This window comes from Solanum stenotomum, chromosome 5 (assembly GCF_019186545.1).
Source record: "Solanum stenotomum isolate F172 chromosome 5, ASM1918654v1, whole genome shotgun sequence".
Classification (NCBI taxonomy): Eukaryota; Viridiplantae; Streptophyta; class Magnoliopsida; order Solanales; family Solanaceae; genus Solanum; species Solanum stenotomum.
The window spans coordinates 9,068,227-9,086,806 of record NC_064286.1 but is presented as its reverse complement, the minus strand read 5'-3'; the positions used below and the strand labels follow the sequence as shown (position 1 = coordinate 9,086,806).

The following is an 18,580-nucleotide window of genomic DNA, read 5'->3' as shown; positions in this document are numbered from 1 at the left end:
CAATCCTGTCCCACAACCAACAATAACTTCAACAACACAACTAACAACATCAACAACAACTAACAACTTCAACAACTTCAACAACAAATCCAATCTCTTCTCAAATCATAAAAACGAGCTTGGTATGTGGGGGGAAAGGATAAACCCACACTAAAGACTCACATACCTTGATAGGGATCACCCCCGACGAAAAATCCACGATGATCTCCTTGATTGCTCTTCTCTTTCTCCTTTTCCTTCTCTTCTTTCTCTCTTCTCTCCCAAGCCCTAGCTCTTTACTCTTAAAAAAAAAATGAGACAAACTGATATAAAATCAGCCTAACACTTTAATATAACCAAAACAATTGATTTGTGAAAAGACCAAAATGCCCTTAAATTTCCGGAACGGACTCCCTACCAACTGCCCAACTTTCAAAGGGCATAACTCGCTCATACAAACTCGGAATCAAGTAAACTCGGTGGCGTTGGAAAGATCGTTCCAAGGGCTTTCTAAACATAACTGGAACTACTCCTGAATCATCCTGAGCTAGGAGTTATGACTGCTCAAAGTTGGCCAAAAACTCACTGATTTCCACACTTGGCCAAATTTCCAGATTTTTGAACTTAGCCAAATTTTCCAGATTCTGGACTGCCAAATTTCTAGATTTTAAATTTTTCCAAAAAATGACTATTTCCAAATTTCAAGCTTCTTCATATTCATTTTAAATTGTCGGATGTTACATTCATCTTCCAATTCTTCTCATTTCAAAGCATGCCTCTCTCTGTTCCTTCTTGTTTGTTTGTTTTTTTCTTTCAGAAATTGGAAAATATATTTTATAAAGATATTCCTACAATCCCTTTGATTAAGATATGCATATTTATCCGTTTTTTTAAGATTTGTTTTATGATTTTATTTTTTTAAATTGTTCAAATTGTTGTCTGTAGTTGAAATCACGTTTAGAGTTTGATAAACTCCAAATCACTCTCCAATGGCAGAATCTAAGAGAATTACTAGAGGTATCCAACTTAATCAATAATTTTCTAGCGATTTTTCATCATTTAATCTACGTATTACTCAAGAAATAGCGGATAATGTAGGATCCGCTGCTAAAATGATGGAAGAGAGACGATCGAAATATTGTTGTGGATATTTTGTTAGTTTTGATAAAATGCCACATATTTGGAATCACCATTTTGTAGGTATGTACATCGGTATGTATTCAGTAAATTAAGGATATTTTTATACTTTAGATAGTGATGCTATTTCAGATTGTATTAATGAATTCTTATTGGATGGTTTTGTATTCATCATGGTATATTTGTTGTATTTGTGTTGTGTGATTTTATAAGTTACTGTACTTTAGGTTTTTGTATTCACTATGCTCTATATATCATTTTCTAGTTATGGACATTATAAGAGTGTTGTTTGTATCTAATTAAGTAAAGATACATATTAACTTATACATTTGTATTCCTTTAAAACAAATAGTGATGATATTTCAGATTGTATTCACTCCTTATTATTTGATTGTTTTGTATTCGTTATGGCATATGTGTTGTAGTTGTGTTATGAGCTTTATAAGTTACTGTATTTACATGTATTTGTATTCATTATGCTATGTGTATCATTTTATAGTTATGGACATTGTAAGAGTGTTGTTTGTATCCAGTCAAGTTAAGATACATATTAACTTTATACATTTGTATTCATTTTAAACAAGCAGTGATGATTTTTTCAGATTCTATTAAGTATAGCATATTTGATGTATTCATTAGATCATAATAATTATTGTATATGTCTGGTGTGGATTATAAGTTACATTGTGGTATAAATTTGTATTTATATGATGTGGTTTCTAAGATACAATATAGTTCAATAACAGAAAACAAATAACAAATAAATAAACGAAAATAGAGTACAATTATCGTAAAAAATTGTACCCGCTCCAATTTGTTTTTCGTAGGGATACAATTTGATTAGAAAAATTAAAAACAAACTGCCAGTGAAAAAAATATGTCTTCAAACAATCCATTATTATTTTTGTATTCAACAAGCAAAAAAATTCAACGAATCCACCAAAACTAATTATTCATACTTTGTTCATAATACATACAATTTACAATGAAAATAGATACAGTTTACAATTATGTTAAAAAATTCATATCAAAATTATAATCAATTAGAAACAGATTAAGGATGAAACAATTAACTAATACATGGTCCAATTTGTATTCCACCAATTTTATCGAACTTCTAGCAGAAAAATCCATATCCAAAGCTGCTTGTCAACAAATTTTTTTGTCCTATTTCATTCAAACCTATCTTACCAAACAGAAAAAAATAGATTTTAATCAAAATAAATTGATCAGAGATTGAGTATTTTCAATTGAATCTTGAATATCGATAATGAGAAATTGATCAACAATGGGGTCGCCAATGAAGTATTCAGTTTTGATTTTTGTAACTGATGAGACTTTTAAGGGATTGTTCCTTTTTAAAATTACTCTTTCCCCTAAATTTCTCCTTTCTGTTATTTAACAATTGTATTCTTTCAATTAAAACAAATAATAAAAACTTAAATAAGATACATAATAAACTATTTTTTGACATTTTTACTAAATACTGAAAGTGTTAGACAATGAATCCTATTAAATGTTAAAATATTGATATTTTGAAAAATTTCCCATTAAATAATAAGATACTTCCTGCTTCTTTCAATAAAAATAAATATTATACTGTTCCTACTAGTCCATGCTTCATTTGGCATGAAAGTCAATTAATAGTTTCTTTCCTATAGTCCTTAGATTTTCTTTATTATTTCTTTACAAAAATTGATGGATACTCATTTTGAAGTGTAAAATTGTAATTGAAAAGTATAAGTAGGCGTTTGGCCGTGCAATATCATATCATAGTATGAAATCGTGAGATGGAATCAGTGTTTGGACATGCGATTTCATGTTAATTTCATCTCATGATTCATATTAGTACATGGACGGATTGGTTCGGGTTTTTTAAATATCAAACCAAACCATTTGTGTCGGATCTTTAAATTTATAAACCAAACCAAACCAATAAACTCGGGTTTTTTCGGATTCTTTTGAGTTTTTTGGATTTTCGAGTTTTTGCAGTAAAGTATTCATACAAACATATAATTTACTTGTACTTCAAATATTTTTTTAGTCATACCAAAATACAACTATCTAAGGTGTTTCTTAAGAAGATAACACAAAATATGATATGATTAATGACACTAAAATATCCAACAGAAAAATAGAATAATGAAATGGAGTAAAAAAAATATTGCAAATTAACAAGTCATAATGAAAATGATCATAATTTAAAAGTACTATATCATGCTAAAATAAGTTTAATAAGTAATAGTTACATGACTAAATAATAAAGGAAATTAAAATTAGATTATGCATTTTAATTGTCTAAACCAATGTAAAACTAAAGAACAAATATTCAATATTATTGTCATTCTTAGTGTTGAATTGATTTCCTTTTTGCATTAGTATTAATTTGATTTTGATTTAAGCTTTATTATAATTACCAACATATGTGGACTATAATCTTTAATGAATCATTCAGAATTCTATGTTTCAAACTTGAAATAGTATATTAAAAGATAAAAATTATGAAAACGTATAAGAAATATTTAAAAATTATGTCAAAGTAAATATTTTTATGTATAAAATAAAATTTTAAAATTATATATATAATGTTGGTTGGTTTGGTCTCGGTTTGGTTTTTTTAGTTACAACCAAACCAACCCAAATATAGTTGGGTTTTTTTTCCAATACCAAATCAAGTCAAACCAAATCACTAGTGGGATTTTTTTTTGGTTTGCGGTTTGATTTGGATTTCGGTTCGATTTTGTATACCCCTAGCTAGGGATGTTTAGAGCATAAGGACCGGTGGAGGAAGAAGAAAAGTTGTTGCAATTTAGTTGCAGATCTGAGCCGTTAATCTCAAGATAAGGGAGTTAAGACTGTTAGTTGAGACTTAAAGTTGTTGAGGAGATTTAATTTGGAGCACTTTCCAGTTTTGATGGAGTCGCACTAAGGATCAACCTTATAACCCTTTTTTATTTGCCTTGGTTATAGATACATCAAGAAGACATTCAAGGTGAGGTGCCATGACTTAAGTTATAATATGTGGATGACATTGCTCTGGCTGACAAGACTAGTGGCAGCGTTAATGCTAAGCTGGAGGTTTTGAGATGGACCTTGAGTGTAAATGATTCAGGTTGAGCAGGACCAAGATAGAGTAGTTGGAGTGCAAGTTCAGTGAAATAGCGCATGAGGCTGCTGTGGAAAGTGAGGCATGATACACAAGTCATCCAAAAGAGAGAAAGTTTTAAGTATCTTGAGTCTATTATCCAAGAAAATAGAGAGATTGAGAAATTGACATAAATTATAATATAATTAACAGTGCACCCATGAAAAACATAGAAGTGTCATTGTGTTGCTGGTACAAGCTAGAGGATCCACCCGCGAGACCTGGGTTTGAATCCCGCTAGAGTGTTATTCTACTGTTTTTATTTAAAGTTTATCTTAGAGCTCAGTCTTCAAATCCTGGATTCACCTCTGTTTGACTAGTTATTTTTTGGTGAAATTTTATCTTGCATATGGCTATATTGTAACACCTCGGATTCGAGAAAGACCAAATAGCATATTTTCAGAGTTGTAGGTGCCATCAACAGAGGCCAAACCACGGCGTGTGGATGGGACCACAAACAATAGGTAGGGTCCATAGGTTGGCTACCAAGAACACCCCAGAAAACTCTGACCTACAGCCTAACCCACAGACCGTAGGTGGGACCACGGTACATGGTCTAGGATCCGTAGATCATGGTCCTCAGCATCCAGTCTCTGACACCAACAACGCCCTGCCGGGACGGACTGTTGGTCAGTCCATGGTCCGTCGGTTAGAGGCCATCGATGGCTTCGTCAGATTTTAAGTGAGGTTATTTTGGTCTTTTCTCCTATGTGTTGGACACCTAAACTATGTCGTTTAACCCTTAAACTACATAGTTTTGATCAGTTTAAGCCATGTAACTTAGTCAGAACTTACCCTAAACGATTCATTCACCAAAATTCATCAAACTTAGAGCAAAATAGGAGAAAAGAGGCGACCCAACCCTTCCATGAACGCAACAGGTTTTCTTCAATTCCAGCCCCAAAATTAAAGGATTTCTCCGTGAAATTAATCACCAGGTATGTGGGATTTCACTAGTGGGTTCCCTCATCCACTAGGTTCCTAGAATTCAGTTAGATTCTTGATTCTCTATATCTTGTTTAGACCTAGGGTTTCTAAAACCTTGGACAATTGTTGTGATTTAGCTGTTGTAGTATTCGTAATCGAATTATCATGTTTTCTTGAAAAGTTTGCTTAGTTCCATGCACGAAACTCAGAACCCTAGTTGTGTAGATTCTCTTAGTTCATGAATTACACTCGGTAGGTCAGTTAAACAGATAAACATGCTCCAGTTTTTGAATGTTACATTGTCAGTTCCTAAATGTTGCATTCTCAGATTTGTATGTCAGAACATTGAGCTATCTAGTATTTCAGTTATGTTGTGTCATACAGATTTCCAGTTGGGAGTAGGCTTAGCACCGAGTTGGACTAGGGTTCAGCGTACCCTTATAGTCCCAAAACTACGTGCCCCCGTAGGATTATAAATCCCATCTGTTGGGCATCAGATTTAGTGATCACGCCAGTCATGCCTTTATACCCCTGGCAAAGGTATATTGGATCCTCTCAATGGGGCGTATACATCGGACTACGCATTTAGGTCACGTGGTTTTATGTCGATTAATAGTAGCTCCCACAGTCAAACTCTTAGTGCATTTGACCAGGTTTTCAGACACATTACAATATTCAGTCTCAGCATGTTATGTTAGAAATCAGTACTTGATCATTGCATCCAGTTCAGTTCATTTCAGTCTATTTCAATATTATTGTTATAATTCAGATTATGTCATTGCTCAGTTATATTTTGTTCATCTTATATGTTTGTTCAGTTCATTTTAGGCTATTTCAGTATTATTGTTATAATTCAGATTATGTCATTGCTCAGTTATGTTTTGTTCAGCTTATATGTTTGTTCAACTATATTCCATATCATGCATGCTCAGTACATTCCAAGTACTGATGCATACTCTGCGCTACATCCTTTCGTGATGTAGGTTCAGGTGCTCAACATCCAGATCACGCATAGATCGGTCCCCGATCCGTATTCAACAACATTAGTTGTGAGTCCCCATACTTCGAGGACAACTAACATGTTTTCTATTTCAGTCTTTCACTTAAGTTTCAGTTTTTCTAGGATTAGTTGGGGACATGTCCCATTAACTCTAGTCAGTAGAGGCTTATACAAACATAATTTTAGATTCAGCTTTAGCATTTCAGATCATGCTTCCTCATAGATCTTTCGGAAGGAATGCTAACGCATGCAACGCTAACACAATTCCTCCAGTCCTAGACCATGAGGTTTCAAATGCAGAGTTTCAAAATGTTATCCATCTTTTGGCTCAGTGTGTAGCCAATCAAAACAATCAGCATGCACCAGTTCCGGTAAATGCTAATAGTGGGTCAACCGCAGCCAGGGTCTGAGATTTTGTTCAGATGAATCCGCCTGAGTTTCTAGGGTCACAAGTTGGCGAGGACCTACAGAACATCATTGATGAGGTTAAGAAAACCTTTGGAGTGATCCAATTGACTGGTAATGATAGGGTAGAGTTGGTATATATTCTACTAGCTTAATGATGAGGCCCACTTTGGTTTACTTAGTGGAAAGAAAACAGGGGTGCGGATGCAGCTCCTTTGACTTGGGGGTGTTTTGCTGGAGCTTTTCTAGACAGGTTCTTCCCGAGAAATTTGAGTGAGGCTAAAGCTCAGGAGTTTATGAATTTGAGACAAGGTAACATGTCAGTCCAAGAGTACGGATTGACCCAACTCTCCAGGTATGCTCCCCACATGGTTGTGGATTCAAGGGCACAAATAAATAAGTTTCTGTTTGGGGTATCCGACTTGATGAAGGCAGAGTGCATAAATACTATGTTTTTAGAAGATATGAATATCTCTAGGCTTATGATTCACGCTCAGCAGATTAAGGGAGACAAGATTAAGGAACAGGTTAAGGACATTAAGAAGGCTAGAACAAGAAACTATGAGTACTCTCAGCAGAAATCGGGTTGTGGAAATCGCTCATAGTTTCAGCAGAGATCTTCATCCCCAATACCTTCATCAGCTAGTGCTCCTTCCCCCAAGTTTCTATAGGATCAGAAATGTAGGGCATCAGGCTCTAAGTTTCAGTGGCGTGCTTCAAGTAGCAGGACTTTCCTAACTTGTCCAAAGTGTGGTAAGAACCATCCGGGTGAGTGTCTTGCAGGAAAGGAAGGGTGCTTTGGGTGTGGTAAGTCTGGACACAGGTTGAAGGATTGCCCTTCTGCCAGGCAGGGGCAAATAAGGTAACAATAATAAGGCTCATTCTACAGCTCCAACATCACCAACAAGTCACCCAACTCAGCAGGGTGCTTCATCTAGTACAATTGGCGGTCAGCGCCAGAACAAGTTGTATGCTCTCCAGTCTTGCCAGGACCAGGACGATTCTCCTGATGTGGTCGTTGGTACGTTATGTGTCTTTCATTTAGATGTTTATACATTGTTAGATTTCGGGGCTACTCTTTCTTTTGTAACTCCTTATATAGTAGTAAACTTTGGTATCAATCTAGAAACTCTTTCAGAACCCTTCTCAGTCTCTACTCCAGTTAGTGACCTAGTTATAGCTAGACGGGTATACAAAAATTGTCCTGACACAGCAGATCTTGTAAAGTTAGAAATGGTAGATTTCGATATCATTCTAGGCATGGATTGATTACATTCCTATTATGCCTCAGTCGATTGTAGAACTATGATCGTTTGGTTCTAGTTTGCAAACGAGCCAGTCTTAGAATGGAAGGGTAATAGCTCAGCGTCTATGGGTCGATTTATCTCTTAACTTAAGGCCATGAAGATGATCTCTAAAGGGTAAATATATCATCTTGTTTGGGTTAAGGATTCAAGCTTCGAAACCCCAACTCTTGAGTTAGTCCCTGCAGTAAGTGATTTTTAAGAAGTGTTTCCAAAAGATCTTTCCGGAGTTCCCGTCGAAAGGGAAATCGAATTTGGAATTGATCTCCTTATAGATACCCAGCCTATATTGATTCCTCCTTATATAATGGCTCTAGCTGAGCTTAAGGAATTGAAAGAATAGATGAAAGACCTTCTAGATAAGGGTTTCATCAGACCTAGTATCTCTCCATGGGGTGCTCCAGTGTTGTTCGTGAAAAAGAAAGATGGTTCACTCAGAATGTGCCTTGACTATTGGCAGTTGAACAAAGTCACCATCAAGAATAAGTATCCCATCCCTAGGATTGATGACTTATTTGACCAACTTCAGGGTGCTAGTTATTTTTTGAAGATAGACTTCAGATCCGGTTATCATCAGCTCAGAGTAAGAGATAGTGTCATCTCGAAAACAACCTTCAGAACTTGGTATAGTTATTATGAATTCGTAGTTATGTATTTTGGACTAAAAAAATGCTCCTGCAGCTTTTACGAAATTAATGAACATGGTGTTCAAGCAGTACTTAGACTTGTTCGTTATCGTCTTCATTGGTGATATCCTCATTTACTCTAGGAATGATAAGGAGAACGCGACTCATCTGAGAGTTGTTCTACAAACTCTTAAGTTGTTCTGCAAACTCTCAAGTTGTTATGCAAACTCTCAAGGATCGTCAGTTATTCGCTAAGTTTAGCAAATGTGATTTTTGGTTATAATTAGTTGCTTTCCTTGGTCATGTGGTGTCTAGCGAATGAATCCGAGTGGATTCTTAGAAAATAGAGGCAGTGAGGCAATGGCCCAGACCCACCTCTCCAACAAATATCAGAAGTTTCTTGGGTTTGTCTAGTTATTATAGGAGATTTGTTGAAGGATTTTCATACATAGATTCCCCATTGACCAAGTTGAGTCAGAAAAAGGTTAAGTTTTAGTGGTCAGATGAGTGTGAGAAGAGTTTCTCAGAACTGAAAACTAGGTTGACTACAACTCCCATTTTGACTCTACCAGATGGTTGAGACGGTTATGCGATTTATTGTGATGCATCCAGGGTCGGCCTAGATTGTGTGTTGATGCAGCAAGGTAAGGTTATAGCTTATGCTTCTAGGCAACTTAAGGTGCATGACAAGAACTATCCAATTCATGACGATCTTGCAACAATGGTTTTTTCCCTAAAGATTTGGAGACATTACTTGTATGGTGTTCACATAGATGTGTTCATAGACCATAAGAGCCTCCAGTATGTATTCACCTAGAAAGAGTTGAATCTTTGCCAGAGGAGATGGCCTGAATTCCTCAAAGACTATGACATGGATATGCTTTACCATCCTGGTAAGGCCAATGTAGTAGCTGATGCTATTAGCAGACTGTCTATGGGTAGTGTAGCGCATGTTGAGAAAGATAAGAAAGAATTAGCAAAAGTGGTTCACCGGCTTACTCACTTAGGAGTTAGCCTTACAGACATGTCAGATAGTGGTGTGATCGTTGAGAATAGATCTGAATCTTCATTGGTAGCGGAGGTTAAGGAAAAACAAGACAGTGATCCCATATTGCTTTAGTTGAAACGTGCAGTTCATTTGCAGAACGTAGAGGTTTTCTCCCGGGGAAATGGTGTGCTTCGTTACTAAGGTCTCTTATGTGTTCCTAAGGTGGGTGAGTTGAGGCAGCAGATCCTTACAGAAGCCCATAACTCTAGGTATTCCATTCATTCAGGTGCCACTAAGATGTATCATTATCTATGAGAAGTCTTTTAGTGGAACGACAAGAAGAGGGACATAGCAAATTTTGTGGCTAAGTGTCCTAATTTTCAACATGTTAAGGTAGAACATCAGAAACCAGGAGGTATGACTCAAGAGATTACCATTCCTACATGGAAGTGGGAAGTGATAAACATGAACATCATTACAGGTTTACCCCGGACTCGCAGGCAGCATGACTCTATTTGGGTGATAGTAGATAGGGTTACTAAGTCCGCTCACTTCTTGGCCGTCAAGACTACAGATTCAGTGGAGGATTACGCTAAACTCTAAACTAATCAGATAGTCAGGTTGTGTGGGGTTCCTATGTCTATGATCTCAGATAGAGGTCCTCGGTTTACCTCTCATTTTTAGAAATCGTTTCAGAAAGGTCTCGGTACTCAGGTAAATCTCAATACAACATTTCATCCACAGATGGATGGTCAGGCAAAACGCACCATTCAGACTTTAGAGGACATGTTGAGAGCTTGCGTGATCGATTTCAAGGGCAGTTGGGATGATCACCTACCTCTCATAGAATTTGCCTATAATAATAGTTACCATTCCATTATTCATATGGCCTCTTATGAGGAATTATACGGGCGTAGATGCAGATCTCCGATTGGTTGGTTTGAAGTAGGTGAAGCAATATTGATTGGGCCAAATTCGGTTCATGAAGCTATGGAAAAAGTTCAGCTCATCAGAGATAAACTTAAGAGAGCCCAGAGTCGTCAGAAATCCTATGCAGATGTAAGGAGAATAGACTTAGAGTTTGAGATTGGTGATTGGGTTTTCCGGAAAGTGTCACCTATGAAGGGGGTGATGAGATTCGACAAGAAAGAAAGCTCAGTCCTAGATATATAGGTCCTTACAAAATCCTGAAAAAGGTTAGAAATGTGGCTTATGAGTTAGAGTTGCCCACAAAACTAGCAGTGGTTCATCCAGTCTTTCATATTTCCTTGTTGAAAAAGTGTGTGGGTGATCCGGCATCAATAGTACCACTAGAGAGTGTGGCTGTGAAAGATAGTCTCACTTATGAAGAGGTGCCAGTTGATATTCTTGACCATCAAGTTCGTAGGTAGAGAAATAAAGAAGTCACTTTAGTTAAGGTTTTGTGGAGGAGTCAGTCCATAGAGGGAGCTACTTGGGAAGCAGAAGCAACCATGAAGGCCAAATATCCTCATCTTTTTCCTTCCGATTCCATTCCAGCTTGAGGTAATAGTTCCTCTCCAGTCTCTCAGTTTACTCTTGCGTAAATTCAGTCTCAGTATTATGTTCCTTCAGTTTTTCTTGCATATTTGCATGTTCTTGGAACTCAGTTCAGTCAGATTTCAGTTTCTAGTACTTAGTGGTAGGGATTACAACTCCTTCCCTCCATACCCAACTCGTTTAGTCTTTATTCGAGGATGAATGTTCCCAAGGGGGAGATATTGTAACACCTCAGATTCTAGAAAGACCAAAAGCAAATTTTTAGAGTTTCATGTGCCAGCAACAGAGGCCAAACCATGACCCATGGATGGGACACGGATAGTAGCTAGGGTCTGTACGTTGGCCACCCAGAACCCCCTAGAAAACCCTGACCTACCGCTGGACCCACGGACCGTAGATGGGACCATGGTCTGTGGTCTAGGGTCCATAGATAATGGTCCTTAACATCCAGTCTCTGACGCCAACAACGACCTGCCAGGACAGACCGTCGGTCAGAGGCTGTCGATTGCTTCGTCAGATTTTAAGTGGGGTCGTTTTGGTTTTTTTTCCTATGCATTGGACACCTAAACTACATCGTTTAACCCCTAAACTACGTAGTTTAGGTCAATTAAAGCCTTGTAACTTAGTCAGAACTTACCCTAAACGATTCATTCACCAAAATTCATCAAACTTAGAGCAAAATAGGAGAAAAGAGGCGACCCAACCCTTCCAAGAACGCAAAAGGTTTTCTTCAATTCCTTCCTCAAGATCGAAAGATTTCTTTGTTCAATTTGTCACCAGGTATGTGGGATTTCACTAGTGGGTTCCTTTCATCCACCAGGTCCCTAGAATTCAGTGAGATTCTTGATTCTCAATATCTTGTTTAGACCTAGGGTTTCTAAAACCTTGGACAATTGTTGTGATTTAGCTGTTGTAGTATTCGTAATCGAATTATCATGTTTTCTTGGAAAGTTTGCTTAGTTCCTTGCACGAAACTCAGAACCCTAGTTGTGTAGATTCTCTTAGTTCATGAATTACACTTGCTAGGTCAGTTAAACAGATAAACATGTTCAATTTTTCAAATGTTACATTATTAGTTCCTAAATGTTGCATTCTCATATTTGCATGTCAGAACATTAAGCTATCTAGTATTTCAGTTATGTTGTGTCATACACATTTCCAGTTGGGAGTAGGCTTAGCACCGAGTTAGACTAGGGTTCAGCGTACCCTCATAGTCCCAGAACTATGTGCCCCCATAAGATTATAAATCCCCTCTGGTGGGCATCAGATATAGTGATCATGTTAGCCATGCCTTTATACCCTTGGCAAGGTATGTTGGGTCCTCTCGATGGGGCGTATACATCGGACTCTGCGTTTAGCTCACGTGATTTTATGTCGGTTGATAGTAGCTCCCACAGTCAGACTCTTAGTGCATTTGACCAGGTTTTCAAACACATTACAATATTCAGTCTCAGTATGTTATGTTAGAAATCAGTACTTAGTCATTGCATCCAGTTCAGTTCATTACAATATATTTCTGTATTATTGTTATAATTCAGATTATGTCATTGCTTAGTTATATTTTGTTCAGCTTATATGTTTGTTCAGTTATATTCCATATGATGCATGCTCAGTGCATTCCAAGTACTGACACATAATCTACGCTACATCCTTTCATGATGTAGGTTCAGGTACTCAACATCCATATCACGCATAGATCGGTCCCCGATCTGTATTTAGTAACATCAGTGGTGAGTTCTCATACTTCGAGGACAATAGACATGTTTTCTATTTCAGTCTCTCACTTCAGTTTCAATTTTCTAGGGTTAGCTGGGACATGTCCCAGCAACTCTAGTCAGTATAGGCTTGTTCAGACATAGTTTTAGATTCTGCTTTAGCATTTGACTGATTGTTCAGTATCACTATACTCTTATTCAATATTTATATATTTAGACCATTTTTGGGTATTCCCCACTATTAGTTATAAATTCCACATTAGTTCGTGTTTTCATAGATATGTTCAGTTTGCTTATGATATGCCTGCTCAGGGTTATCTTTGGGTCATTCATGATCCTAGGTCCCATGTTTACGTCAAGGGGGTAGCCTCGGGGCGTGCCATATATTTTTTGGGAAAATAATTGACTTGTCAAATAAATATGATTGATACCTATAAGTTCTAAAAACTATTAAAATTACCCATAGGTTTGTATTATGAATCTTATAATGAACATGTTCCGTTAAAATTTTTGACAGTGCACACAACTAATATGAATTTGAAAAAAAGAGGAAGAAAACAAAAGAAAAATACCATTGATTTGTATGCAAAAAGAAATTAGTATTACTACTTGTAATTGGAAGTGACTTCGGAGAGCAAGTTGGAATAAAATATATCAAATATGTATATAATTATATAAATTTTATAGAATGAACTATGGGTAAAATTCAGTCCAAATCTATAAATGATGGATGTTTTTATAAAATATAAAAAATTTGTGATAATTTTTAAATTTCTCGAAGTTCCCAAAAATATTTGCCAAATAATGACAAGTTATATTGTCAAATAATAATTTTACCAAGGTTCTCCTTGAAATCTTTAGACATAACTAGGGTTTTTTTCCAAATATTTCTGAAAAGATATATTGCCAACAAACCTTCCTTCTCCTTGACTAGGTTTTAAGAAAGGATGATACAAGGCTGTAGTTTATCATTTATCCTTTTGGAGTTCGACGTACAACTTTAATGGTGAAATCTTATACAAGTTTTACAAGGATTTGCTATGTTATGTACCACTCTATAACCTAGATTCATTTTAATACCATATTCATTGGAATTGCTAGATATAAAGGATTTTATGGGATTTACATATATTAGTACTATTGTTATTCATTAAGAGCTTTGATTTTATTTAATTAGTTGTTGATCCTGGTTTAATTAAATCTTAGTATTGGGTGTTTATGAAGAATGGGGAAAAACTAATGGATTTGTTGAGAATGGTTTATTTTTTGTGTCATGATTAAATAAGTGAACTATTGCAATATTATGAACTGGTAATAGTAGTGTACTACAACAAAAATGATATTTAGTGGTAATTAATTAATGGCAATAACTTAACCGCTAAATATACTTTTTAGAAACAATTAACGCTCCTTGTAATTTAGGTGATAAAGGTTTTAACACTCTGTTAATGTACGCATTTATTATAGCTAAAAGTTGTTTTTATTATAGTGGTGGCACAAGCTTATGATACTTGGACATTATTTTAGTCATTAAATTGATTTATGAAAGATTGAAGCTATGTTCGAAAATGATTAATTGGGTTTGATGAATGTGAATTGACATTGTTAAGTTATATTATGACTAGATTGATGCTCATGAGGGTGTAGTGATGTGAGGGACGTACTAATTGGGGTGTTTTATTTAAAATTATAGATTTGAAGGGTAGTTGTGTTTCGTTACCTCTTGATGGAAAGACTGGTGTACACTGCTAGTACTGTATAATGCTTCAGAGTCAGTTTGAAGTGACAATGGTTAAGTGCTTCTCACTCTAAGGAGATGGTTGTATTACCTCTTCACAAAATTCTCCTTGTATCTCTCCCCAGTTTTAAGATTATATCGAATTGTTGAAAAATGAGAAACCACGTGTATCAAATTCATTTAAGATTGCCAGTAAGCTATACTGATAATGATCCTTGGTATAATGAAAAAATCTATATATATCAAAGTGAAAGTCGTTTATTAGTTCTGATGGTGAACGTAGACACGATTTACAGAAGCTACTAGAAGAGAAGAAAGAAGAATTCCATTTATGAGCTCGAAAGGCTAACTTGTACAATGACATGAACATGTATTTATAGTCGTTTATGTAACTAACTATTGGAAGAATGAGTTATAACAACTTTTAAGAGAAAAGACTATACTACCCTTAATCATCCTAACCACCTTTTAACTACTTAACAACCAACTACTCTGATGAAGTCTCATTACTCCCCTTCAAGCTAGGAGGGGCAAAAATGTTCAACACTCCTAGCTTGGATAACAAATACTCATGTTGACTTCTGGACAACCCCTTTGTCAAAATATCTGCTGGTTGTTCTTGTGTTGGTATATAATTCACTTTGATTGAACCTTGTTGTATCCTTTCCTTTATAAAGTGACAGTCTATTTCTATATGTTTTGTCCTCTCGTGATAGACTGGATTTGCAGCTATTTGTATTGCTGCTTTACTGTCATTGTATACTTGTATTGGCAACTGCACTTCAACTCCTACTTACTTTAACATCCCAAGCAACCATACTAATTCTGATACAGTCGATGCAAGACTTCTGTACTCAGCTTCAGCTGAACTTTTGGAGACTGTGGTTTGCTTCTTTGCTTTCCATGACACTAAAAAGTTGTCTATCTTGATCATGTAGCCTGTAACAGACCTCCTGGTAAGTGGACAAGAGGCCCAGTCTGCATCACAACATGCAGTAACCAATTCATTTGAAGAACTAGTCAATAACAGACCCTGTCCAGGCTGTTTCTTGAGATATCTCACCACTCTTAAAGTTGCATCCATATGTGACTTCTTTGGATGTTGTAGGAACTGACTTGGAGTCTGAGTGCTAAATGATATACCTGGTCTTGTCATGTTAAGATACAACAATTTCCCAATTAGCTTTTGATATGATGTTGGATCCACCAGTTGATCTTCAGAATTCTTCTTGTCCCTTATTTGCTCATCATACTGTTTTGATGTTAGCTTGATATTAACATCAATGGGAGTTTCTGCAGGCTTTGCTGCTGACATTCCTACTTCAGCTATAAGCTCCAAGATATACTTTCTTTGATGCATAAGTATGCCTTGTTCTGTCCTAGTGAACTCAATGCCCAAAAAATACTTTAGTTCACCTAGATCCTTCATTTTGAAACACTTCTGTAAGGCTTGCTTTGTCTCTTCAATCAATTTCAGACTGTTTCCAGTAACCAACATATTATCTACATACACAAGTACAATGACTATACCAGCCTCTGAATCTTGAATAAACAAAGAATAGTCATACTGACTCTGGAGAGCAATAAGAGCTTCAGTCAACTTGTGATTCCTTTGTCTTGGTGCTTGTTTGAGACCATATAGGGACTTAGTCAGTCTACAAACCTTCTCCCCTTGACTGACAAAACCTTGAGGGAGCTGCATATAAATTTCATCCTCTAAATCACCTTGAAGAAAAGCATTAAAGACATCCATCTGATGAATATGCCATTTTCGAGATGCTGCAAGAGAAACTATAGATCTCACTGTGACCATCTTAACCACAGGTGAGAAAGTCTCCTTGTAATCTATTCCTTTTTGTTGACTGTAGCCTTTAGCCACCAACCATGCCTTGAACCTCTCAATTTCACCAGTAGCCTTATACTTAATCTTATATACCCATCTGCAACCTATAGGTTTCTTTCCTTGGGGAAGATCAGTAACCACCCATATATTGTTGCTTTCTAATGCCTGAATTTCCAACTACATAGCATCTATCCACCTTTGATCCGACATAGCTTCAGAATTTGTACTAGGTTCCTTCAGTGAGGAAGAAGCATCAATATAACACTGATAAGAGGAGGAGAGATGGTTATAGCTCACATAATTTCCCATAGGATACTTAACTGTCTTTTGTGTAACAAAATCTGTCAACCAAGCAGGAGACTGCTTAGTTCTAGTGGACCTTCTGATCTCAAGAGATACAACAACCAGTTGACCCTCTTGACTAAAATCCATAAGAGTGTCAGTACTAGAAGAAGAACTACCTGAGCTTGGTTCTGCTAAAGGATCACAAACTGCAGTCAAGTTATCATCTGAATTCTCAGGCATATGCTGGACATGTTCTGGATCTCCAAACTGTTCAAGCTCCCGATTTGCAAGGTCAGGTTCAAGACCTTCATGCTCAGGATTATAAGATACATAAGCTGGCTGAGACAACTCTTTGAAAATTGACAGTTGAACTGCCTTGGAATATATCTGTGAATAACTGGTGTCTTCTAGAATGTTTATCATATGCAAAGGGAAATATGTCCTCCCTAAACATAACATCTCTGCTTACAAAAAAAACTTTGGTGGTAAGATCCAGAAGTATGTACCCTTTTTGTGTTGCTGAATACCCCATATGAATAGCAGACCTAGCTCTAGGCATTAGTTTATCATGTTCAGTAAGACTTTTGGCAAAGCATAAACAACCAATAGTCTTAAAATGAGACAGTAATGGTTTGCTACCATATAATCTCTCATAGGGAGATTGAAAATCAAGTACACTGCTAGGAAGTCTATTAATAATGTAGGCTGCTGCTAATACACAATGCCCCCAGTACTTGATAGGAATTTTTGCTTGAAATCTGAGTGCTCTTGTAACTTCAAGGAGATGCCTGTGTTTTCTTTCAGCCACCCCATTTTGCTGGGGTGTATCTGGACAAGATCTCTAATGTATAATACCTAACTTTTGAAACATGCTTGCACAAGTAGAGTTTACAAACTCAGTGCCATTATTAGACCTTATTGTCTTAACAGTCTTGGCAAATTGATTATGAACATATTGAACAAACATTTGTAAGGAAGCACAAACATCATATTTATGTTTAAGAAGAAACAACCAAGTCATTCTTGAGAAGTCATCCACTATAGTAAGAAAATACTTGTTTCCATCAAAAGTAGTTGTATTATATAGACCCCAAAGGTCTACATGAATCAACTCAAAACAGTCACAACTCTTGATACTGCTAGTAGGAAAACAAAGTCTAGTTTGCTTGGCATAAGGACAAACTAAACACTTAGACACCTTACACTGACTTTCTCTATTCATAGAAAACATTCTAGCAAGGACACCAGAAGAGACACGTCCTAGCCTTTGATGCCACAACTCCATATCTGTAGAAACTTAAGACACACTTAAAGTTATATCCTTTTGATTACTGACATGCTTTTGAGTATACACACAACCTGTTTCTTCACCAATTTGCTTTACCTTTCCACTGTAAAGCTCCTGGAAAACACAACAGTTAGGGAAGAAAGTAACTGAGCAGTCTAGCTCCTTTGTTAATTTGCTGACAAACATCAAATTGTACTGAAAGTCAGGTAGATACAACACATTGGAAATAATACCATTATCTCCTAATGCACATGAGCCTACATGTGTCACATGAGTACTATCTCCATTAGGTAAGTACACAACCTTAGGAACTTCTAATTTCGAAACAGTGCCTTTGATAAACATATCTAAATCAGATACCATATGGTTGGTAGCACCAGTATCTACAATCCACACTTTGTTAATATCAGGAATATGTAATGATTTACCTACAGTGTGAGCAGCAGCAGGTGTAGCATTACAATCCAATGAGGCAATGTATGTCTTGTGTTGAACACCTTTGAGAATGTGATCATATTGATCCCTTGTGAAAGTGCAACCCTTCAACAACTGCTTCACATCCTGTTCAGCTTGACTCAACAACTTAGAAGAATTGGAAAGACCTAGTACACCATGATCACTCTGAGAGCTATCAGTTTTTTTCCCCATCCTGGTACTTGCACATTCATATTCATACCATAGG

The 18,580-nt window shown here is 36.4% G+C and overlaps 1 protein-coding gene across 3 annotated transcripts in view; it reads left to right on the top strand.

The window, feature by feature from the left end:
* The window catches only part of LOC125864477 (actin-depolymerizing factor 10-like), a 616,735-nt gene that overhangs the window by 1,726 nt on the left and 596,429 nt on the right, over nt 1-18,580 (top strand). The window contains exon 1 of one of the 3 annotated variants that reach the window (XM_049544498.1): nt 793-799. The exons of 1 other annotated variant lie outside the window; for it this stretch is intronic. The gene's annotated coding sequence lies outside the window, so the exon portion shown is untranslated. Of the gene's footprint in view, nt 1-792; nt 800-17,410; nt 17,415-18,580 lie in introns of those variants that run through there. One more of the 3 variants, XM_049544496.1, reaches the window with a different exon arrangement.